Source organism: Pristiophorus japonicus, chromosome 6 (assembly GCF_044704955.1).
Source record: "Pristiophorus japonicus isolate sPriJap1 chromosome 6, sPriJap1.hap1, whole genome shotgun sequence".
NCBI lineage: Eukaryota > Metazoa > Chordata > Chondrichthyes > Pristiophoridae > Pristiophorus > Pristiophorus japonicus.
Genome location: NC_091982.1, coordinates 70,524,801 through 70,549,102, shown reverse-complemented (window position 1 = coordinate 70,549,102; position 24,302 = coordinate 70,524,801). Strand labels below are relative to the sequence as shown.

Below are 24,302 nucleotides of genomic sequence, written 5' to 3'. Positions count from 1 at the left end.
GACATGCCCCAGCATGTAGTCGAACCCAAAGGGGGAATTCAACAGAAACAATGGCTAGCTGAATGGCGATTCATGCCATCGCAATGGACAATGCGGCCAGTAATGGGGCCATCAACACCTGTTAATAGTGTGCTTAAGGACAGTTACAGAGACAGTCAGAGATGATCGACTGCTGCTGGACCTTTTGTTTCCAACAACGGGGCCTCCAGCTCATGCTGGAGGTGTGGAGGCAAACACCCAGCCAGAGCTTGCAGGTATCAGCAATATACCTACAGAAACTGCAACGTCAGCGGTCACTTGGCGCGTTTGTGCTGGAAGCGGCCAGGTTGATGTATGAGGAGGAATGGCCCGATGTAAGCTCTACGAGGCCAATTGAATACTGGGGGAAATCGCTGGAAGCTGAAGTTCAGCGAGTTCATGTGGAGCACATATACAGTTCATATACCAGAACGCCACCGATAATGATGAAAGTGCTCCTCAATGTCATCCCAGTATTAATGGAGCGAGACATGGGGGCCAGCCAGTCTCTGATGAGTATCAAACAGTTCGAAAGATTGTGGATGTCCAAGGCCAGGAGACAAAATTATTGCCGATTGACGCACACCTACGGATATATACAAAGGAGATCATTCCGGTGCTAGGCAAGGCCACGGTAGTCGTGACCCACAAAGATTCGGAGAACAGGTTGCCACTCTGGATTGTCCCGGAGGACGGTCCTGCACTACTGGGGAGGAGTTGGCTTGCTGTCATGAACTGGAAATGGGGCGATGTCAATGCAATTTCTTCTGTGGAGCGAGTATCATGCTCACAGATCCTGGACAAATTTGACTCATTATTTCAAACCGGCATCGGCATTTCATGGGGGCCAAGGTAGTGATTCACATAAACCCGGACGCCAGGCCAATACACCACAAGGCCAGAGCAGTGCCGTACGTGATGCGGGAAAAGATAGAAGGCGAATTGGACCGCCTACTGAGGGAAGGCATCATCTCGCCAGTCGAATTCAGTGACTGGGCAAGCCCGATCGTGCCGGTGCTCAAGGCGGATGGGTCGGTCAGGATATGTGGCGATTACAAGACCACCATCAATCGGGTGTCACTCCAAGACCAGTACCCGCTACTGAGAGTGGAGGACCTCTTTGCGACGCTATCCGGTGGCAAACTTTTTTCAAAATTGGACCTGACCTCAGCTTACATGACCCAGGAGCTGGCGAATGAATCGAAGAAGCTGACCATCATCACGACACACAAGGGGTTGTTTGAGTACAACAGATGCCTGTTCGGGATTCGTTCGGCCGCCGCGATCTTTCAGCGAAATATGGAAAGCCTCCTCAAGTCGATTCCAAGGACGGTGGTTTTTCAAGACGACATCCTCATCACGGTCACGATACTGAAGAACACCTCCACAACCTGGAGGAGGTGCAAAGCAGACTAGACCGGGTAGGGCTGCGACTGAAAAAGGCAAAGTGCGTCTTCTTAGCTCCAGAGGTAGAATTCCTGGGGAGGAGGGTAGCAGCAGACGGGATCAGACCTACTGCGTCCAAAATGGAAGCGATCCAGAGAGCAACCAGACCCCGTAACACGACGGAGCTGCGTTCGTTCCTGGGGCTCCTGAACTATTTTGGTAACTTTCTTCCCAAATTGAGCATGCTGTTAGAGCCGCTACACGTGCTCCTACGCAAAGGTCGCGATTGGGTCTGGGGGGACAGCCAGGAAAGGGCTTTTGATAGAGCACGCAATTTGTTATGCTCCAACAAACTGTTAACGTTATATGACCCGTGTAAGAAACTTGTTTTAACGTGCGATGCGTCGTCCTATGGGATTGGTTGTGTGTTGCAGCATGTGAATGCCAATGGTCAGTTACAGCCGGTAGCTTATGCCTCCAGAAGTCTGTCCCAGGCAGAAAGGGGCTACGGGATGGTAGAAAAGGAAGCGCTAGCATGTGTATATGCAGTAAAAAAAAATGCACCAGTACCTGTTTGGCAGGAAATTTGAGCTGGAGACAGATCACAAACCCGTAACGTCCCTTTTGGCCGACAACAAGGCCATAAATGCGAAAATGCATCAGCCTGCATACAGAGGTGGGCACTCACGTTAGCCGCCTATTACTACACAATTCGCCACAGACCGGGCACTGAAAACTGCGCCGATGCACTCAGCAGACTCCCACTAGCCACGACTGAGGGGGCAACTGAGCATGATGCTGAAATGGTCATGGCTGTTGAAGCTTTCGAAAGCGAAGGCTCACCTGTGACAGCCCGTCAAATTAAAGTCTGGACAAATAAAGACCCGCTACTGACTTTAGTCAAGAAATGTGTCCTGAATGGGGCATGCCCTGAGAAATTTAAACCGTTTCATTGGCGCAAGGATGAACTCTCGATTCAGGCCGATTGCCTACTGTGGGGAAACCGAGTAGTCATGCCCCAGATGGGCAGAGAGGTGTTTATCAGAGAACATCACAATGAGCACCCGGGCATTGTCATGATGAAGGCCAGGTCACACGTTTGGTGGCCAGGGATAGATGCAGACCTGGAACTTTGTGTTCACAGGTGCAACACGTGTGCTCAGCTGGGCAACGCACCCAGGGAAGCCCCTCTTAGCCCCTGGTCCTGGCCCGCCAAGCCATGGTCACGCATCCAGGTGGACTACGCAGGTCCTTTCATGGGAAAAATGTTTTTGGTTGTAGTAGACGCCTACTCCAAATGGATTGAGTGTGCCATTTTAATTTCAAGTACATCCTCTGCCACGGTAGAAAGTCTATGGGCAATGTTCGCCGCCCATGGTCTACCGGATGTCTTGGTCAGCGACAATGGCCCATGCTTCACAAGCACTGAATTCCAGGACTTCATGGCAGGCAATGGAATCAACCATGTCAGAACGGCACCGTTCAAGCCGGCCTCAAACGGCCAGGCGGAACGAGCAGTGCAGTTAATCAAACAGGGGATGCTCAGAATCCAAGGGGGTTCCCTACAAAGCCGCTTATCACACCTTCTGTTGGCCAATAGATTCCGACCACACTCGCTCACAGGGGTTCCACCCGCAGAGCTGCTAATGAAAAGGACGCCTCAAAACCAGGTTATCCCTTATACACCCTACTATGAAAGACATTGTTGAGAGCAGGCGTCAGTCACAATGTGACTACCATGACAGGAATGCGAGAGCGCAATGTATTGATGTCAATGACCCTGTTTTTGTCCTTAATTACGCTGCAGGTCCCAAATGGCTTGCAGGCACTGTGATTGTCAAAGAGGGGAATAGGGTTTTGGTAGTTAAACTTACCAATGGACAAATCTGCCGCAAACACATGGATCAAACTAAAAGGAGGTTCAGCAACCACATAGAAGAAGCAGAGGAAGAACATGACGTCGACTTTACTCCACCACAGGTGACCAAACACCGGAACCAAGTGGAGGAGAGCCCAGTCACTGTGGGCAGTCCGGACAGGCCTGAGGCACCTCAAACAGCAGACACACTGGCCAGCCCCCAACAACCGGAGCCCCAACTCAGGCGCTCTACAAGGGAGCGTAAACCACCAGAGAGACTTAACCTGCGATCCCAATAAGACTTTGGGGGAGAGGTGATGGCATGTATTCAACTATCATTGTAACCCATGTATAAGCCGACCTAAGTTGTACACCTTGAGAACATTGACCATAACGGGCGAACTTATGGGAGACATTCCTAACCTGGACTTTCAGGTATAAAAGGGGAAGCTCCACCTACCTTCATCACTTGAGGTCTTGATAATAAAGCTAACTGGTCACAGAGTGACCTTCTATCAAGTATGGGCCTCGTGTGCATCTATATTGTACAGTAAGGACATATCAGTACCCTCTCGAGTGCAATCACATCTTTCCTGTAATGTGGTGACCAGAACTGCACGCAGCACTCCAGCTGTGGCTTAACTAGTGTTTTATACAGTTCAAGCACAGTCCGTGACGAGAGTGGGAGAGTCCGTGACGAGAGCGGGAGAGTCCGAGTTCAGGAGATCGGCGAGACGGCAGGCCCTGAGGTCAATGAGTCGGCAGGCCCCGAGGTCGGCGAGTCGGCAGGCCCCGAGGTCAGCAGGCCCCGAGGTTGGCGAGTCGGCAGGCCCCAAGGTCGGGGAGTCGGCAGGCCCCGAGGTCGGCGAGTCGGCAGGCCCCGAGGTCGGCGAGTCGGCAGGCCCCGAGGACGGCAAGTCGATAGGCCCCGAGGTCGGTGAGTCGGCAGGCCCCGAGGTCGGCGAGTCGGCAGGCCCCGAGGTCGGGGAGTCGGCAGGCCCCGAGATCGGCGAGTCGGTAAGCCCCGAGGTCGGCGAATTGGTAGGCCCCGAGGATGGCAAGTCGATAGGACCCGAGGTCGGCGAGTCAGTAGGCCCCGACGTCGGCGAGTCGGTAGGCCCCGAGTAGGCCCTGAGGTCGGCGAGTCGGTAGGCCCTGAGGTCGGCGAGTAGGTAGGCCCTGAGGTCGGCGAGTAGGTAGGCCCTGAGGTCGGCGAGTCAGGAGCTCAGAGGCCGGGAGGTCATTGAGGTGAGTTGGTAAGTAGCTCTCTTTTCTCTATTTCTTTTTAAGTAGGCCGGGAGTTCGGAGGCCGAGAGGTCGGAAGACAGAGAAACTGATAGAGAATTCAAACAGGCTACAGACAGACAGGCTGTGAGAATACACAGACCCCCCAGTTAGAGCTTCTACGTGCAACTCAGCACATTGCATTAAGTCATCAATCAACTTGACATTTCAGAACCTTTGGCAGCGAGCCAATTAAAGAATACAGTATACTAATTGAGCTAATAAGGTCAAAGAAGGCGCGTTCTTTTCTGTAAACTGAGCCAGGTATAAGTACAGCCATGTTTTGCCATGTGTTCTCAGAAGGACAAAGAACCTGGCATAAGGCCAGAGCTTGTTGCAGCTGCCAGAATAAAATGATGTTAAAATATCACCGGAGTTCGCATTTCATTGAAAATTAATAGATCTAACAATTTTGGCGTCGCGAACAGGATTGCTGAGGGAAGAAACTGAATTTTGGACATCGGACCTACATACTGAGATAAGGACTCCTCTTTATATAAGTCCTCGGTCAAAAGTCTAAATTTGCCTCTCCTTCTACGCGATTTCGAAAGCCTCCGGTTTGCGAACCCTCCAGTTGGTAGATGGCTCGAGCTCCCATAGACGTCTAACTTCGGCGGTGTGTTAGTTAATTAATCGGCTGGAAAGCCTACGACTTGAGACCCCAGTAAAGAAATAAGTATTATGACAGCAGGAGATAAGAGCAAAGGATTGCCTACAACTGTTAAAGGTGGGCAGGCAACACCTGAGGTTTCGACAGATGAAATCCTCGAACAGTTGAAAGAATACATAGAGCAACAATTCAACTTATCTAAAACCTGTATTAAGATCGAACAAAAGTACGGAACCTCCAAAGAACAATGGTCCTTGGACGAGATTAAAAGGGTCTGGGGAAAAACGACCCGTATGAAAAATAAAGAGCGAACCCAATGGTCCTTAGCTGTTATGAGACAGATCTGACAGCGGAATGAAATTATAACGCGTTCCCAACATGATCGAGAACTGACCAGTACAAAGGACCAATTGCAAGCGGTTTGTGAACAGCTGCGACAGAAAAAGCTTGAAAATGAAAAGTTGGAAGTGGAAGTTAAAGATCTTAAAGGTGAAATTAAAGAATGGAAAAAATCATTAGGTCAAGAGACAGTAATAGGAAAAGGAAAATGTATCGGTCAATTCCCAGGGTACCCATGTTTGGATAAATTAAAAGCGAAAACCCGAAGACACGACCGAGGAATAGATACGGATTCTGAGTCCTCCGACGAAACAGGGTCGGAGGATGAAGAATTAGGGGTGCGCTTTGCCCCGTTTAAAAAAAGACGAGTTGTAGTCAAATCAGAAGAGACTGCGGATGAGGACGGAACCAAAACAACGAAGAAAAGGGTGTGGCAAAATATTTAGTTCATGATCCGGCAGACCCAGAGAAAATTGATAAATGGTCCAAGGAGTTGCCCAATCCAAAGAAAGTGGAAGTGAAAATGTGGGACCAATTGGACCGCTTAAGAAATATATATCAACTTCATCCCTGGGACGGAGTGCAAATTTTGACCATAATGGTGCCAAAAACACAGGGAAGAAAATTGCACGACAAGGTAGCAGAAGCTTTGGGGCAGGATGAGCAAGAATTAGATGCAGGGTGGGAGGCGATTAAACACTGGCTGCAAGCCTTCAGTCCAGCTAAGACAGACTGGGGAAAAATTGCAGCTTGCCAACAGAAAGGAACAGAGAAGCTCCTGGAGTATGACAAGCGGTTTAGATGCACGTGGCTAGAACATTCGAGTATGAATAATACGGATGAGGAAATGGATGAACAAGTGATTGAACCCCTGAAAGCAGCTTTCATGGCAGGTCTAAAGCCAGAACTGTCCAAAATGCTTAAGGTAGTGTCACCGGACTGGGAAGGTAGAGGAACTACCTTTGCAGCATTGGTGGATCGATGTAACCAATTAGATCGGGATATGGGAGCGAAAGTCCGAGCCCTGCAGGCTGTGGGATAGAAATCCCAGGATTCCGATAAACAGTTATTAGGAAAATTACCCGGAAAATGTCATTACTGTGGGAAAGAAGGTCACTGGGCCAAGATGTGCAGGGCAAAACAGCAAGGTCGCGGCCGGGGAAGAAGACACAGCCAGGGATACAATTCAGCTAACAAACCAGGCTTGTTACAAGATAATGACCTCATAGAAGCATTTAAGCGACTGACAATACAACAACAGAAGGAGTTACTTGGTATAGCAAAAAACGATTAGAGCCCACCCTGGCCTCCCTCCTCGCACTAATATAGAGATGGGCTATATATAACTGTGAGGGTGGGCGATAAGGATGTGGACTGTCTTTTAGACACAGGGGCAGAATTAACATGCTTAACCCTACAATATGGAGACTTTTTGCCGTTGGATGGTAGGGCACGTACAGCCTATGGAGTTGGGGGCCATAAAATGGAAATTAAAAGGACAACACTGGTACTTAAAGGGCTGGGTCCACATGAACTAACCACGCCGGTTTGGATAGGTCCAGTAGATCAACCCCTTTTGGGAATGGACGTTCTAATCCAAGTAGATTCATTGTTGCATTTTGAGGATGGTCGGGTGACATGGTCAATTAGAACTTTGAAGAAAGAAGAATTGAAGGAACACCCGATATGGGCTAAAGATAAGAACGATTGTGGCCTACTCCAGATGGAGCCTGCGTCATTTACCGGGTCCAAGCCTCCATGCACTAAACAGTATTCCATCAGTCCAACTGCCATCGCGGGAATCTTACCGGTTATTCAGCAATTGGAGAAACAAGGGGTGCTTATTAAAACGCATAGCTCCTCCAATAGCCCCGTGTGGCCGGTACAGAAATCTAATGAGACTTGGCGTTTGACTGTCGATTATAGGAAAGCTAACGAGTGCATTGATCAAAAAGCTCCTTTGGTCGCATATCCCTCCACCATTTTTAATGCCCTCAAACCGGAACATAAGTATTTCTCGGTTTTCGATATGGCCAACGGATTTTGGTCGGTGCCTCTGGCACCGGAGGTTCGACAGTGGTTTGCTTTCACTGTCCAAGGGCAACAGTATACTTGGACCCGGTTACCGCAGGATTTCCACAACAGCCCTACGGTATTCCACATGGCTTTACAAAGCCATTTGCGAGAATTACCTCCCCTGTCATCCAATATGTAGACGATATCCTGCTAGCTTCAAACACGGAAGAACAGCATGAACAAGATTTACGAGCTTTGCTGGACCACCTTTGGGTGAAAGGACATAAAGCCAGCATCGACAAAGCACGAATATCCCAAGAAGAGGTTATATACTTGGGACACAAGATTTCACAAGGAAAGAGAGAACTTACCCAGGATAGAACTGCAGCCATTCGGGCTGCTAAAAAACCCACCACTATTCAGGAACTAAGGTCTTTTTTGGGATTGTGTAACTTTAACAGAAATTGGATTGACTCCTTCACACAGCTTGCTCAGCCATTGAATGATATCTTAAAGGGGAAACGTGCCTCTAAAGAAGCCATCACCCTCACTAAGGAACAGCAAGAGGCCTTCCTGAGTTTGAAAAAGGCTTTGTGTTCGGAATCCCCGACAGTGGTAAACCATTTACCCTGCTTGTCCATGAGAAAGAAGGATATATGACAGCTATATTGACACAAGAACATGGGGATCGGCAAAGACCTATTGGCTATTATTCGTCAAAACTGGATGCAGTTGCCCTCGGATGGGGAAGTTGCCTAAGGGCCATGGAAGCTACATGTCGAGTGGTAATGATCACTGCGGGTCTAGTCCTCGACCAAAAGCTGATTGTCAAGTGTCCCCACACCGTACACGCTTTGCTGTCTATGAATAGAATGTCTCAGGTGACGGCAGCTAGATGGACCTGCTGGACAGCAGTTTTTGAAGCTCCTAGTCTCCATGTCGTCCGGGCCAGCCCGGTTAATCCCGCAACTATGCTCCCGATGTCAGAATCGAGGGAGCAAGAGGGGGGAGAATGTGAAGAGCGTGACTGCGTGGAGATTTTAAAAGAAACAGAAGAAGCAGCCTTAGCAGCAGAGGAGCCTCTGCACAAACCAGATCTCATCCTGTTTACAGATGGTTCCTCCTTTGTTGACAATGGTACCAGAAAAGCAGGATGGGCAGTTACAATCTGATATGAGGTAGTGGCAAAAGGATGTTTACCCTCAGGAACATCAGCACAACAGGCCGAGTTACGGGCCCTATCAGAAGCATGTCGAATAGCAGAAGGACAGACAGCTAATGTCTATACAGATTCGCGATCTGCTTTTCGAGTCGCTCACATAGAAACATAGAAACATAGAAAATAGGTGCAGGAGTAGGCCATTCGGCCCTTCTAGCCTGCACCGCCATTCAATGAGTTCATGGCTGAACATGCAACTTCAGTACCCCATTCCTGCTTTCTCACCATACCCCTTGATTCCCCTAGTAGTAAGGACGTCATCTAACTCCTTTTTGAATATATTTAGTGAATTGGCCTCAACAACTTTCTGTGGTAGAGAATTCCACAGGTTCACCACTCTCTGGGTGAAGAAATTCCTCCTCATCTCGGTCCTAAATGGCTTCCCCCTTATCCTTAGACTGTGATCCCTGGTTCTGGACTTCCCCAACATTGGGAACATTCTTCCTGTATCTAACCTGTCTAACCCCGTCAGAATTTTAAACGTTTCTATGAGGTCCCCTCTCATTCTTCTGAACTCCAGTGAATACAAGCCCAGTTGATCCAGTCTTTCTTGATATGTCAGTCCCGCCATCCCGGGAATCAGTCTGGTGAACCTTCGCTGCACTCCCTCAATAGCAAGAATGTCCTTCCTCAGGTTAGGAGACCAAAACTGTACACAATACTCCAGGTGTGGCCTCACCAAGGCCCTGTACAACTGTAGCAACACCTCCCTGCCCCTGTACTCAAATCCCCTTGCTATGAAGGCCAACATGCCATTTGCTTTCTTAACCGCCTGCTGTACCTGCATGCCAACCTTCAATGACTGATGTACCATGACACCCAGGTCTCTTTGCACCTCCCCTTTTCCTAATCTGTCACCATTCAGATAATAGTCTGTCTCTCTGTTTTTACCACCAAAGTGGATAACCTCACATTTATCCACATTATACTTTATCTGCCATGCATTTGCCCACTCACCTAACCTATCCAAGTCGCTCTGCAGCCTCACAGCATCCTCCTTGCAGCTCACACTGCCACCCAACTTAGTGTCATCCGCAAATTTGGAGATACTACATTTAATCCCCTCATCTAAATCATTAATGTACAATGTAAACAGCTGGGGCCCCAGCACAGAACCTTACGGTACCCCACTAGTCACTGCCTGCCATTCTGAAAAGTACCCATTTACTCCCACTCTTTGCTTCCTGTCTGACAACCAGTTCTCAATCCATGTCAGCACACTACCCCCAATCCCATGTGCTCTAACTTTGCACATCAATCTCTTGTGTGGGATCTTGTCGAACGCCTTCTGAAAGTCCAAATATACCACATCAACTGGTTCTCCCTTGTCCACTCTACTGGAAACATCCTCAAAAAATTCCAGAAGATTTGTCAAGCATGATTTCCCTTTCACAAATCCATGCTGACTTGGACCTATCATGTTACCTCTTTCCAAATGCACTGCTATGACATCCTTAATAATTGATTCCATCATTTTACCCACTACTGATGTCAGGCTGACCGGTCTATAATTCCCTGTTTTCTCTCTCCCTCCTTTTTTAAAAAGTGGGGTTACATTGGCTACCCTCCACTCCATAGGAACTGATCCAGAGTCAATAGAATGTTGGAAAATGACTGTCAATGCATCCACTATTTCCAAGGCCACCTCCTTAAGTACTCTGGGATGCAGTCCATCAGGCCCTGGGGATTTATCGGCCTTCAATCCCATCAATTTCCCCAACACAATTTCCCGGCTAATAAGGATTTCCCTCAGTTCCTCCTCCTTACTAGACCCCCCGACCCCTTTTATATCCGGAAGGTTGTTTGTGTCCTCCTTCGTGAATACCGAACCAAAGTACTTGTTCAATTGGTCCGCCATTTCTTTGTTCCCCGTTATGACTTCCCCTGATTCTGACTGCAGGGGACCTACGTTTGTCTTTACTAACCTTTTTCTCTTTACATATCTATAGAAAGTTTTGCAATCCGTCTTAATGTTCCCTGCAAGCTTCTTCTCATACTCCATTTTCCCTGCCCTAATCAAACCCTTTGTCCTCCTCTGCTGAGTTCTAAATTACTCCCAGTCCCCAGGTTCGCTGCTACTTCTGGCCAATTTGTATGCCACTTCCTTGGCTTTAATACTATCCCTGATTTCCCTTGATAGCCACGGTTGAGCCACCTTCCCTTTTTTATTTTTATGCCAGACAGGAATGTACAATTGTTGTACTTCATCCATGCGGTCTCTAAATGTCTGCCATTGCCCATCCACAGTCAACCCCTTAAGTATCATTCGGCAATCCATCCCAGCCAATTCACGCCTCATACCTTCAAAGTTACCCTTCTTTAAGTTCTGGACCATGGTCTCTGAATTAACTGTTTCATTCTCCATCCTAATGCAGAATTCCACCATATTATGGTCACTCTTCCCCAAGGGGCCTTGCACAACGAGATTGCTAATTAATCCTCTCTCATTACATAACACCCAGTCTAAGATGGCCTCCCCCCCTAGTTGGTTCCTCAACATATTGGTCTAAAAAACCATCCCTTATGCACTCCAGGAAATCCTCTCCACCGTATTGCTTCCAGTTTGGTTAGCCCAATCTATGTGCATATTAAAGTGAAGAAGTTTATCCTCATCTCAGTCCTAAATGGCATACCCCTTATCCTAAGACTGTGTCCCCTGGTTCTGGACTTCCCCAACATCGGAAACATTCTACCCGCATCTAACCTGTCCCGTCCCATCAGAATCTTATATGATTCTATGAGATCCCCTCTCATCCTTCTAAACTCCAATGTATAAAGGCCCAGTTGATCCAGTCTCTCCGCATATGTCAGTCCTGCCATCCCGGGAATCAGTCTGGTGAACCTTCGCTGCACTCCCTCAATAGTAAGAACGTCCTTCCTCAGATTAGGAGACCAAAACTGAACACAATATTCCAGGTGAGGCCTCACCAAGGCCCTGTACAACTGCAGTAAGACCTCCCTGCTCCTATACTCAAATCCCCTAGCTATGAGGGCCAACATACCATTTGCCTTCTTCACCGCCTGCTGTACCTGTATGCCGACTTCCAAAGACTGATGAACCATGATACCCAGGTCTCGTTGCACCTCCCCTTTTCCTAATCTGCCGCCATTCAGATAATATTCTGTCTTCGCGCTTTTGCCCCCAAAGTGGATAACCTCACATTTATCCACATTATACTGCATCTGCCATGCATTTGCCCACTCACCTAACCCGTCCAAGTCACCCTGCAGCCTCTTAGCATCCCCCTCACAGCTCACACCGCCACCCAGTTTAGTGTCATCTGCAAACTTGGAGATATTACATTCAATTCCTTCATCCAAATCATTGATGTATATTGCAAATAGCTGGGATCCCAGCACTGAGCCCTGCGGCACACCACTCGTCACTGCCTGCCATTCTGAAAAGGACCCGTTTATCCCGGCTCTCTGCTTCCTGTCTGCCAACCAGTTCTCTATCCACGTCAGTATATTACTCCCAATCCCATGTGCTTTGATTTTGCACACAAATCTCTTGTGTGGGACCTTGTCAAAAGCCTTTTGAAAGTCCAAATACATCACATCCACTGGATGCCTCTGGTGAGTGCATCCAGAACCAATTCCAAGGCACCACGGGTGGCTCAGCTGCACAGCGGGGAGGGACGAAAAACAAAAAAGCTGTAGTAAAGCCCCGGGTGCTGTTGGAGGGGATGACTCACCAGGGGAGGGCAGCAGCAGCCAAGTCCATGGCACCATGGGTGGCTCTGCTGCACAGGAGGGCAGGAAAAAGAGTGAGAGAGCTATAGTGGTAGGGGATTCTATTGTAAGGGGAATAGATAGACGTTTCTGCGGCCGCAATTGTGACTCCAGGATGGTATGTTGCCTCCCTGGTGCAAGGGTCAAGAATTTCTCGGAGTGGCTGCAGGACATTTTGGAGGGGGAGGGTGAACAGCCAATTGTCGTGGTGCATATTGGTACCAACGATATAGGTAAAAAACGGGATGAGGTCCTACAAGCTAAATTTAGGGAGTAGGAGTTAAATTAAAAAGGACCTCAAAGGTAGTAATCTCAGGATTGCTACCAGTGCCACGTGCTAGTCAGAGTAGGAATCACAGGATAGCTAAGAGGAATACGTGGCTTGAGGAGTGGTGCAGGAGGGAGGGATTCAAATTCCTGGGACATTGGAACCGGTTCTGGGGGAGGTGGACCAGTACAAATCGGGTGGTCTGCACCTGGGCAGGACCGGAACCAATGTCCGAGAGGGCGTATTTGCTGGTGCTATTGGGAAGGGGTTAAACTAATATGACAGGGGGATGGGAACCTATGCAGGGAGATGGAAATAGAATGGTGGCAGAAGCAAAAGATAGACAGAAGAAAAGTAAAAGTGGAGGGCAGAGAAACCCAAGGCAAAAAGCAAAATGGGCCACATTACAGCAAAATTCTAAAAGGGCAAAGTGTGTTAAAAAGACAAGCCTGAAGGCTCTGTGCCTCAAGGCAAGGAGTATTTGTAATAAGGCGGACGAATTAACTGCGTAGGCAGCTATTAACGAATATGATATAATTACGGAGACATGGCTCCAGGGTGACCAAGGCTGGGAACTCAACATCCAGAGGTATTCAACATTCAGGAAGGATAGATAGAAAGGAAAAGGAGATGGGGTAGCGTTGCTGGTTAAAGAGGAAATTAACGCAATAGTAAGGAAGAATATTAGCTTGGATGATGTGGAATCTGTATGGGTTGAGCTGCAGAATACCAAAGGGCAGAAAACGCGAGTGGGAGTTGTGTACAAACTACCAAACAGTAGTAGTGAGGTTGGGGACAGCATCAAACAAGAAATTAGGGATGCATGCTGTTGTGTATCTGTAAAGCATGCACTCCCATGTTCCGCCACCAGGGAGCGCATCCCCTGAAGTCCCAAGGGATCCCAGCATCCCTTGGGAGCACTGTATATAAGCCGACCCCTAAGGCCTGTTCCTCACTCTGGAGTGTCTTATTAAAGACTGAGGTCACTGTTACTTTAGCCTCCCTGTGTGCAGCCTCATCTGTGTTCGGAACACAATAACTGGCGACGTGAATACGAATCCAACGCAAAGATGCAGCAACCTTTGCTGGGCATCCTGGAGAAGTTCTCAGAGGGTGAGGACTGGGACGCCTATGTCGAACGGCTAGACCAGTACTTTGTAGCCAACAAGCTGGACGGAGAAGGAAGCGCTGCAAAAAGGAGAGTGGTCTTCCTCAGTCTGCAGGGCACCGACCGACAGCCTCATGAAGAATCTTCTGGCTCCGCGGAGTGAAACCCACAGATAAGTCGTATGAGGAGCTGTGTACACTGGTTCAGGAGCATCTTAACCCGAGGGAGAGCGTGCTGATGGCGAGGTATTAGGAAAAGGGGAGGTGCAAAGAGACCTGGGTGTCATGGTACATCAGTCATTGAAGGTTGGCATGCAGGTGCAGCAGGCGGTTAAGAAAGCAAATGGCATGTTGGCCTTCATAGCAAGGGGATTTGAGTACAGGGGCAGGGAGGTGTTGCTACAGTTGTACAGGGCCTTGGTGAGGCCACACCTGGAGTATTGTGTACAGTTTTGGTCTCCTAACCTGAGGAAGGACATTCTTGCTATTGAGGGAGTGCAGCGAAGGTTCACCAGACTGATTCCCGGGATGGCGGGACTGACCTATCAAGAAAGACTGGATCAACTGGGCTTGTATTCACTGGAGTTCAGAAGAATGAGAGGGGACCTCATAGAAACATTTAAAATTCTGACGGGGTTAGACAGGTTAGATGCAGGAAGAATGTTCCCAATGTTGGGGAAGTCCAGAACCAGAGGTCACAGTCTAAGGATAAGGGGTAAGCCATTTAGGACCGAGATGCGGAGGAACTTCTTCACCCAGAGAGTGGTGAACCTGTGGAATTCTCTACCACAGAAAGTTGTTGAGGCCAATTCACTAAATATATTCAAAAAGGAGTTAGATGAGGTCCTTACTACTAGGGGGATCAAGGGGTATGGCGAGAAAGCAGGAATGGGGTACTGAAGTTGAATGTTCAGCCATGAACTCATTGAATGGCGGTGCAGGCTAGAAGGGCCGAATGGCCTACTCCTGCACCTATTTTCTATGTTTCTATGTATCGGTTCTACACGTGCCAGTGATCTGAAGGTGAGGAAGTGGCGATCTACGTCGCCGAGCGAAGGCGACTTGCAGGACAATGTGAGTTTGATGGCTACCTGGAGCAAATGCTCAGACCTTTTTGTACTGGGCACTGGACACGAGACCATCCTACGAAAACTTTTGACTGTAGGGACACCGACCCTCAGTAAGGCCATTGCGATAGTCCACCAGTGATAACACCAAACAAATCTCTCAGCATACAAGTGCTAGCAATGTTCATAAGTTAACTGGAACTGTGTTTGCAAGCAGAAATGTACAGGGCAGAACCCACGAGTCTGCAACTGCCAGCATGCCTCAGGTGACCCAGATGACTCAGCGTCCCCAACAAAGGATGAATGCAAGGCAATTCACACCTTGTTGGCATTGTGGAGGCTTCCATTCAGCCTATTCATACCGCTTCAAAGGGTATGTTTGCAAGAGCTGTGGAACAATGGGGCACCTCCAACGAGCTTGCAAACGAGCTGCAAGCTCTGCAAAACTTGCTAACCACCACATGGCAGAGGAAGATCGGTCCATGGTGGATCAAAGCAATTTCAAGCCTCAGAGAGAGGAGGCAGATGCTGAAGTACACGGGGTGCACACATTTTCGACGAAATGTCCACCTTTAATGCTAAACATAAAATTGAATGGCTTACCCGTAGCCATGGAACTGGACACTGGCGCTAGCCAATCCATCATGAGTAAAAAGATGTTTGACTGTGGTGCAGCAAGGCATTCAGACCAGCCCTGAGCCCCATCCACACGAAACTGAGAACGTACACCAAAGAACTTCTCACAGTCCTGGGCAGCGCCATGGTCAAGGTCACCTACGAGGGCACGGTGCACGAACTGCCACTCTGGATTGTCCCGGGCGATGGCCCCACACTGCTTGGAAGGAACTGGTGGGCAAAATCCGCTGGAACTGGGATGACATCCAAGCGCTATCACATGTCGATGAGGCCTCATGTACCCAGGTTCTAAACAAATTTCCTTCCCTTTTTGAGCCAGGCATTGAAATCTTTTCCGGGGCGAAGGTGCGGATCCACTTGGTCCCAGAGGCACGACCCATTCACCACAAGGCGCGAGCGGTACCTCACATGATGAGGGAGAGAGTGGAAATCGAGCTGGACAGGCTGCAACGCGAGGGCATCATCTCCCCAGTGGAATTCAGTGAGTGGGCCAGCCCGATAGTTCCAGTACTCAAAAGTGATGGCACGGTCAGTAACTATTAATCGTTTCTCGCTACAGGACCAATACCCACTACATAAGGCAGATGACCTATTTGCGACGCTGGCAGGAACCAAGCTCGACCTGACTTCAGCCTACATGACGCAGGAGCTGGAGGAGTCTTCCAAGGGCCTACATCTACAACAGATGCCCGTTTGGAATTCGGTCGGCTGCAGCGATCTTCCACAGAAACATGGAGAGCCGACTCAAGTCGGTACCACACACGGTGGTCTTTCAGGACGACATATTGGTCACGGGTCGGGACACCGCCGAGCACCTAAAAAATCTGGAGGAGGTCCTCCAGCAACTGGATTGCGTAGGGCTGCGGCTGAAGAGGTCGAAATGCATCTTCATGGTAACAGAAGTGGAGTTTTTGGGGAGAAAGATCGCGGCGGACGGCATTTGGCCAACAGACATCAAGACAGAGGCTATCAGGAACGTGCCCAGGCCACAGAACGTCACGGAGCTGCGGTCATTCCTGGGACTCCTCAACTATTTTGGTAACTTCCTCCCGGGGTTAAGCACCCTCTTAGAGCCCCTACATGTGTTGTTGCATAAAGGTGAGAACTGGGTATGGGGGAAAAAAACAAGTAATTGCTTTTGAGAAAGCCAGAAACATTTTATGCTCCAACAAGTTGCTTATATTGTATAACCCGTGTAAAAGACTTGTGCTCGCATGTGACGCATCGTCGTACGGAGTCGGGTGTGTATTACAACAAGCAACGTTGCAGGGAAGTTGCAACCTGTCGCCTATGCTGCCAGGAGCGTGTCTAAGGCCGAGAGGGCCGACAGCATGATTGAGAAAGAGGCATTAGCGTGTGTGTTCGGGGTAAAGAAAATGCATCAGTACCTGTTTGGCCTCAAATTTGAGCTGGAAACCGATCATAAGCCCCTCACATCCATGTTCGCTGAAAACAAGGGGATAAATACTAATGCCTCAGCCCGGATACAAAGGTGGGCACTCGCGCTATCAGCATATAACTATACCATCCGCCACAGGCCAGGCACCGAGAACTTTGTGGATGCTCTCAGTCGGCTACCATTGCCCACCACGAGGGTGGAAATGGCACAGCCTCCAAACTTATTGATGGTGGCGCAGCCCGCAGACTTGTTGATGGTCATGGAAGCGTTTGAAAATGACAAATCACCTGTCACGGCCCGCCAGATTTGGATTTGGACCAGCCAAGATCCTCTGCTGTCCCTAGTAAAAAAAACTGTGTACTGCATGAGAGCTGGGCCAGCATCCCCGTTGAAATGCAAGAGCCAATCAAGCCATTCCAGCGGCGAAAGGACGAGCTGTCCATTCAGGCAGACTGCCTGTTGTGGGGTAACCGCGTAGTGCTACCAAAAAAAGGCAGGGAGACGTTCAGCTCGGATTTCCACAGCACACACCCGGGTACAGTAATGATGAAAGCGATAGCCAGATCCTACGTGTCGTGGCCCGGTATCGACTCTGACTTGGAGTCCTGTGTACGGCAATGCAGCGTATGTGCTCAGTTGAACAACACGTCTAGAGAGGCACCACTAAGTTTGTGGTCCTGGCCCTCCAGACCATGGTCGAGGATCCATGTCGACTATGCAGGCCCGTTTCTCGGTAAAATGTTCCTGGTGGTGGTGGATGCTGTCCACTGCCTTGTCCACTCTACTAGTTACATCCTCAAAAAATTCTAGAAGATTTGTCAAGCATGATTTCCCTTTCATAAATCCATGCTGACTTGGACTGATCCTGTCACTGCTTTCCAAATGCGCTGCTATTTCATCTTTAATAATTGATTCCAACATTTTCCCCACTACTGATGTCATGCTAACTGGTCTATAATTCCCCATTTTCTCTTTCCCTCCTTTTTCAAAAAGTGCTGTTACATTAGTTACCCTCCAGTCCATAGGAACTGATCCAGAGTAGATAGACTGTTGGAAAATGATCACCAATGCGTCCACTATTTATTGAGCCACATCCTTAAGTACTCTGGGATGCAGACTATTAAGCCCTGGGGATTTATCGGCCTTCAATCCTATCAATTTCCTGCCTAATAAGGATATCCTTCAGTTCCTCCTTCTCATTAGACCCTCGATCCCCCAGTAATTCCGGAAGGTTATTTGTGTCTTCCTTCGTGAAGACAGAACCAAAGTATTTGTTCAACTACCATTTCTTTGTTTCCCATTACAAATTCACCTGATTCTGAATGATGTTTGTCTTCACTAATCTTTTTCTCTTCACATATCTATCGAAGCTTTTGCAGTCAGTTTTTATGTTACCAGCCAGCTTCCTCTCATACTCTATTTCCCCCCTCCTAATTAAACCCTTTGTCCTCCTCTGTGAATTCTAAATTTCTCCCTGTCCTCAGGTTTGCTGCTTTTTGTGGCCAATTTATATGCCTCTTCCTTGGATTTTACACTATCCTTAATTTCCCTTGTTAGCCACAGTCCCCGTTTTATTTTTACTCCAGACCGGGATGTGCAATTGTTGAAGTTCATCCATGTGATCTTTAAATGTTTTCCATTGCCTATCCACCGTTAACCCTTTAAGTATCATTCGCCAGTCTATCCTAGCCAATTCACGTCTCATACCATCGAAGTTACCTTTTCTTAAGTTCAGGATGTGGTGTATTTGGAATTTTAAAAGGTTTTTGACATGGTCCCACACAAGAGATTGGTGTGCAAAATAAAAGCACATGGTATTGGAGGTAATGTATTGACGTGGATAGAGAACTGGTTGGCAGACAGGAAGCAGAGAGTTGGGATAAACGAGTCCTTTTCAGAATGGCAGTGACTAGTGGGGTGCTGCAGGGCTCAGTGTTGAGACCCCAGCTATTTACAATATACACCAATGATTTAGATGAAGGAATTGAGTGTACGATCTCCAAGTTTACAGATGACATTAAGCTGGGTGACGGTGTGAGCTGTGAGGAGGATGCTAAGAGGCTGCAGGGTGACTTGGACAGGTTCGGTGAGTGGGCAAATGCATGGCAGATGCAGTATAATGTGGATAAATGTGAGGTTATTCACTTTGGGGGCAAAAACATGAAGGCAGAATATTATCTGAATGGCGGCAGTTTAGAAAAAGGGGAGGTGACTCGAGACCTGGGTGTCATGGTACATCAGTCATTGAAAGCTGGCATGCAGGTACAGCAGGCGGTGAAGAAGGCAAATGGTATGTTGGCCTTCATAGCTAGGGGTTTTGAGTATAGGAGCAGTGACGTCTTACTGCAGTTGTACAGGGCCTTGGTGAGGCCTCACCTGGAATATTATATTCAGTTTTGGTCTCCTAATCTGAGGAAGGACGTTCTTGCTATTGAGGGAATGCAGTGAAGGTTCACCAGGCTGATTCCTGGGATGGCAGGACTGACATATGAGGAGAGACTGGATCGACTGGAGTTTAGAAGGATGAGGGGGGATCTCATAGAAACATATAAAATTAGAAACATAGAAACATAGAAAATAGGTGCAGGAGCAGGCCATTCAGCCCTTCTAGCCTGCACCGCCATTCAATGAGTTCATGGCTGAACATGAAACTTCAGTACCCCCTTCCTGCTTTCTCGCCATACCCCTTGATCCCCCGAGTAGTAAGGACTTCATCTAACTCCCTTTTGAATATATTTAGTGAATTGGCCTCAACTACTTTCTGTGGCAGAGAATTCCACAGGTTCACCACTCTCTGGGTGAAGATGATTCTCCTCATCTCGGTCCTAAATGGCTTACCCCTTATCCTTAGACTGTGACCCCTGGTTCTGGACTTCCCCAACATTGGGAACATTCTTCCTGCATCCAACTTGTCCAAACCCGTCAGAATTTTAAACGTTTCTATGAGGTCCCCTCTCACTTTTCTGAACTCCAGTGAATACAATCCCAGTTGATCCAGTCTTTCTTGATAGGTCAGTCCCACCATCCCGGGAATCAGTCTGGTGAATCTTCGCTGCACTCCCTCAATAGCAAGAACGTCCTTCCTCAAGTTAGGAGACCAAAACTGTGCACAATACTCCAGGTGTGGCCTCACCAAGGCCCTATACAACTGTAGCAACACCTCCCTGCCCCTGTACTCAAATCCCCTCGCTATGAAGGCCAACATGCCATTTGCTTTCTTAACCGCCTGCTGTACCTGCATGCCAACCTTCAATGACTGATGTACCATGACACCCAGGTCTCGCTGCACCTTCCCCCTTCCTAATCTGTCACCATTCAGATAATAATGTCTCTCTGTTTTTACCACCAAAGTGGATAACCTCACATTTATCCACATTATACTTCATCTGCCACGCATTTGCCCACTCACCTAACCTATCCAAGTCACTCTGCAGCCTTATAGCATCCTCCTCGCAGCTCACACTGCCACCCAACTTAGTGTCATCCGCAAATTTGGAGATACTACATTTAATCCCCTCGTCTAAATCATTAATGTACAATGTAAACAGCTGGGGCCCCAGCACAGAACCTTGCGGTACCCCACTAGTCACTGCCTGCCATTCTGAAAAGTACCCATTTACTCCTACTCTTTGCTTCCTGTCTGACAACCAGTTCTCAATCCACGTCAGCACACTACCTCCAATCCCATGTGCTTTAACTTTGCACATTAATCTCCTGTGTGGGACCTTGTCGAAAGCCTTCTGAAAGTCCAAATATACCACATCAACTGGTTCTCCTTTGTCCACTTTACTGGAAACATCCTCAAAAAATTCCAGAAGATTTGTCAAGCATGATCTCCCTTTCACAAATTCATGCTGACTTGGACCTATCATGTCACCATTTTCCAAATGCGCTGCTATGACATCCTTAATAATTGATTCCATCATTTTACCCACTACTGAGCTCAGGCTGACCGGTCTATAATTCCCTGCTTTCTCTCTCCCTCCTTTTTTAAAAAGTGGGGTTACATTGGCTACCCTCCACTCGATAGGAACTGATCCAGAGTCAATGGAATGTTGGAAAATGACTGTCAATGCATCCGTTATTTCCAAGGCCACCTCCTTAAGTACTCTGGCATGCAGTCCATCAGGCCGTGGGGATTTATCGGCCTTTAATCCCATCAATTTCCCCAACACAATTTCCCGACTAATAAAGATTTCCCTCAGTTCCTCCTCCTTACTAGACCCCTGACCCCTTTTATATCCGGAAGGTTGTTTGTGTCCTCCTTAGTGAATACTGAACCAAAGTACTTGTTCAATTGGTCTGCCATTTCTTTGTTCCCCGTTATGACTTCCCCTGATTCTGACTGCAGGGGACCTACGTTTGTCTTTACTAACCTTTTTCTCTTTACATACCTATAGAAACTTTTGCAATCCGCCTTAATGTTCCCTGCAAGCTTCTTCTCGTACTCCATTTTCCCTGCCCTAATCAAACCCTTTGTCCTCCTCTGCTGAGTTCTAAATTTCTCCCAGTCCCCGGGTTCGCTGCTATTTATGGCCAATTTGTATGCCACTTCCTTGGCTTTAATACTATCCCTGATTTCCCTAGATAGCCACGGTTGAGCCACCTTCCCTTTTTTATTTCTGACGGGATTGGATAAGTTAGATACAGAAAGAATGTTCCCGATGTTGGGGAAGTCCAGAACCAGGGGACACAGTCTAAGGATAAGGGGTAAGCCATTTAGGACTGAGATGAGAAACTTCTTCACTCAGAGTTGTTAACCTGTGGAATTCTCTACCGCAGATTTGTTGATGCCAGTTCATTGGATATATTTAAGAGGGAGTTAGATATGGCCCTTACGGCTAAAGGGATCAAGAGGTATGGAGAGAAAGCAGGAAAGGGGTACTGAGATGAATGATCAGCCATGATCTTATTGAATGGTGGTGCAGGCTCGAAGGGCCGAATAGCCTACTCCTGCACCTATTTTCTATGTTTCTATGATTCTATAGTCAGGGGAACAGACAGGCGTTTCTGCAGCCGTAGACGTGACTCCCGAATTTTGTGCCCCCCTGGTGCCAGGGTCAAGGATGTCACAGAGCAAACGCAGGGCATCCTAGGGGGGGGATGAACAGCTGGAGGTCGTGGTGCATATCGGGACCTACGACCTCGGTAAAATGCGGCCTGATGTCCTACAGGAAGAATTTAGGGAGCGAAATGAGGGAGGGGGAGGGGAGGATGGAGACTGGATGTGGGCCCGACATCCCGCGGCTGGCTGACGGTGTGGGGCCCTGGGCTCACTCACCGTGCACAGTCCGATCCTCAAACCCGCTCCCGCCTGCAGCCGTCAGCCGGACTGACGCATAGTTGGTCCAATGAGAAGCGAGTGGGGGCGGGGACTGAAGCCCGGATGGTCCAATCAAAAGCGAATGTGGACGGAGCCCGAACCACCCGCGCGCACAGCGCGGTGACGTTGAGGCAGCCGGGTGCGCGCGCAACGGCTCCGGGAGCGTCAGAGAGTCGGCGCGCGGACAGCGAGCGAGCGAGCGGTGAGTGAGCGACCCCCGAACTGCCAACCCACCCCTCCTCCCAACACCCCCTCAACCCGCGCTTCCCCTCCTCCCAACACCCCCTCAACCCGCGCTTCCCCTCCTCACCGCAGGCCCCCCTTGTTCCCCCCCCCAGACTCCCCTTGTTTCCCCCCCCCCCCCAGACTCCCCTTGTTTCCCCCCCCCCCAGACTCCCCTTGTTTCCCCCTCCCCCAGACTCCCCTTGTTTCCCCCTCCCCCCCAGACTCCCCTTGTTTCCCCCCCCAGACTCCCCTTGTTTCCCCCCCCCCAGACTCCCCTTGTTTCCCCCCCCCCAGACTCCCCTTGTTTCCCCCCTCCCCAGACTCTCCTTGTTCCCCCCCCCCAGACTCCCCTTGTTCCCCCCCCCCCAGACACCCCTTGTTCCCCCCCCCCAGACACCCCTTGTTCCCCCCCCAGACACCCCTTGTTCCCCCCCCCAGACTCCCCTTGTTCCCCCCCCCAGACTCCCCTTGTTCCCCCCCCCCAGACTCCCCTTGTTCCCCCCCCCAGACTCCCCTTGTTCCCCCCCAGACTCCCCTTGTTCCCCCCCCCCCCAGACTCCCCTTGTTCCCCCCCCGACTCCCCTTGTTCCCCCCCCCCCCAGACTCCCCTTGTTCCCCCCCCAGACTCCCCTTGTTCCCCCCCCCCCAGACTCCCCTTGTTCCCCCCCCCCCCAGACTCCCCTTGTTCCCCCCCCCCCAGACTCCCCTTGTTCCCCCCCCCCCAGACTCCCCTTCACTTCCCCCCCCAGACTCCCCTTCATCCCCCCCCCAGACTCCCCTTGTTCCCCCCCCCCCCAGACTCCCCTTCACTTCCCCCCCCAGACTCCCCTTGTTCCCCCCCCCCAGACTCCCCTTCACTTCCCCCCCCCCCCAGACTCCCCTTCACTTCCCCCCCCAGACTCCCCTTCACTTCCCCCCCCAGACTCCCCTTCACTTCCCCCCCAGACTCCCCTTCACTTCCCCCCCCCAGACTCCCCTTCATCCCCCCCCCCAGACTCCCCTTCATCCCCCCCCCCAGACTCCCCTTCATCCCCCCCCCCAGACTCCCCTTCATCCCCCCCCCCAGACTCCCCTTCATCCCCCCCCAGACTCCCCTTGTTCCCCCCCCAGACTCCCCTTGTCCCCCCCCCAGACTCCCCTTCACTCCCCCCCCCGACTCCCCTTCACTTCCCCCCCCCCGACTCCCCTTCACTTCCCCCCCCCGACTCCCCTTCACTTCCCCCCCCCGACTCCCCTTCACTTCCCCCCCCGACTCCCCTTCACTTCCCCCCCCCGACTCCCCTTCACTTCCCCCCCCCGACTCCCCTTCACTTCCCCCCCCGACTCCCCTTCACTTCCCCCCCCCAGACTCCCCTTCACTTCCCCCCCCCCAGACTCCCCTTCACTTCCCCCCCCAGACTCCCCTTCACTTCCCCCCCCCAGACTCCCCTTCACTTCCCCCCCCCAGACTCCCCTTCACTTCCCCCCCCCAGACTCCCCTTCACTTCCCCCCCCCAGACTCCCCTTCACTTCCCCCCCCCAGACTCCCCTTCACTTCCCCCCCCCAGACTCCCCTTCACTTCCCCCCCCCAGACTCCCCTTCACTTCCCCCCCCAGACTCCCCTTCACTTCCCCCCCCAGACTCCCCTTCACTTCCCCCCCCAGACTCCCCTTCACTTCCCCCCCCCAGACTCCCCTTCACTTCCCCCCCCCCAGACTCCCCTTCACTTCCCCCCCCCCAGACTCCCCTTCACTTCCCCCCCCCCAGACTCCCCTTCACTTCCCCCCCCCAGACTCCCCTTCACTTCCCCCCCCCCAGACTCCCCTTCACTTCCC

At 50.1% G+C, this 24,302-nt stretch overlaps 1 protein-coding gene across 4 annotated transcripts in view; it reads right to left on the bottom strand.

The window, feature by feature from the left end:
* The window catches only part of LOC139265159 (calcium-binding protein 39-like), a 128,399-nt gene extending 106,110 nt beyond the window's left edge, over nucleotides 1-22,289 (bottom strand). For 3 of the 4 annotated variants that reach the window (XM_070882073.1, XM_070882074.1, XM_070882077.1), the window contains exon 1: nucleotides 22,221-22,232. The gene's annotated coding sequence lies outside the window, so the exon portion shown is untranslated. Of the gene's footprint in view, nucleotides 1-22,220 lie in introns of all 4 variants that reach the window. The other variant, XM_070882075.1, reaches the window with a different exon arrangement.
* Nucleotides 22,290-24,302: the final 2,013 nt, after the last annotated feature.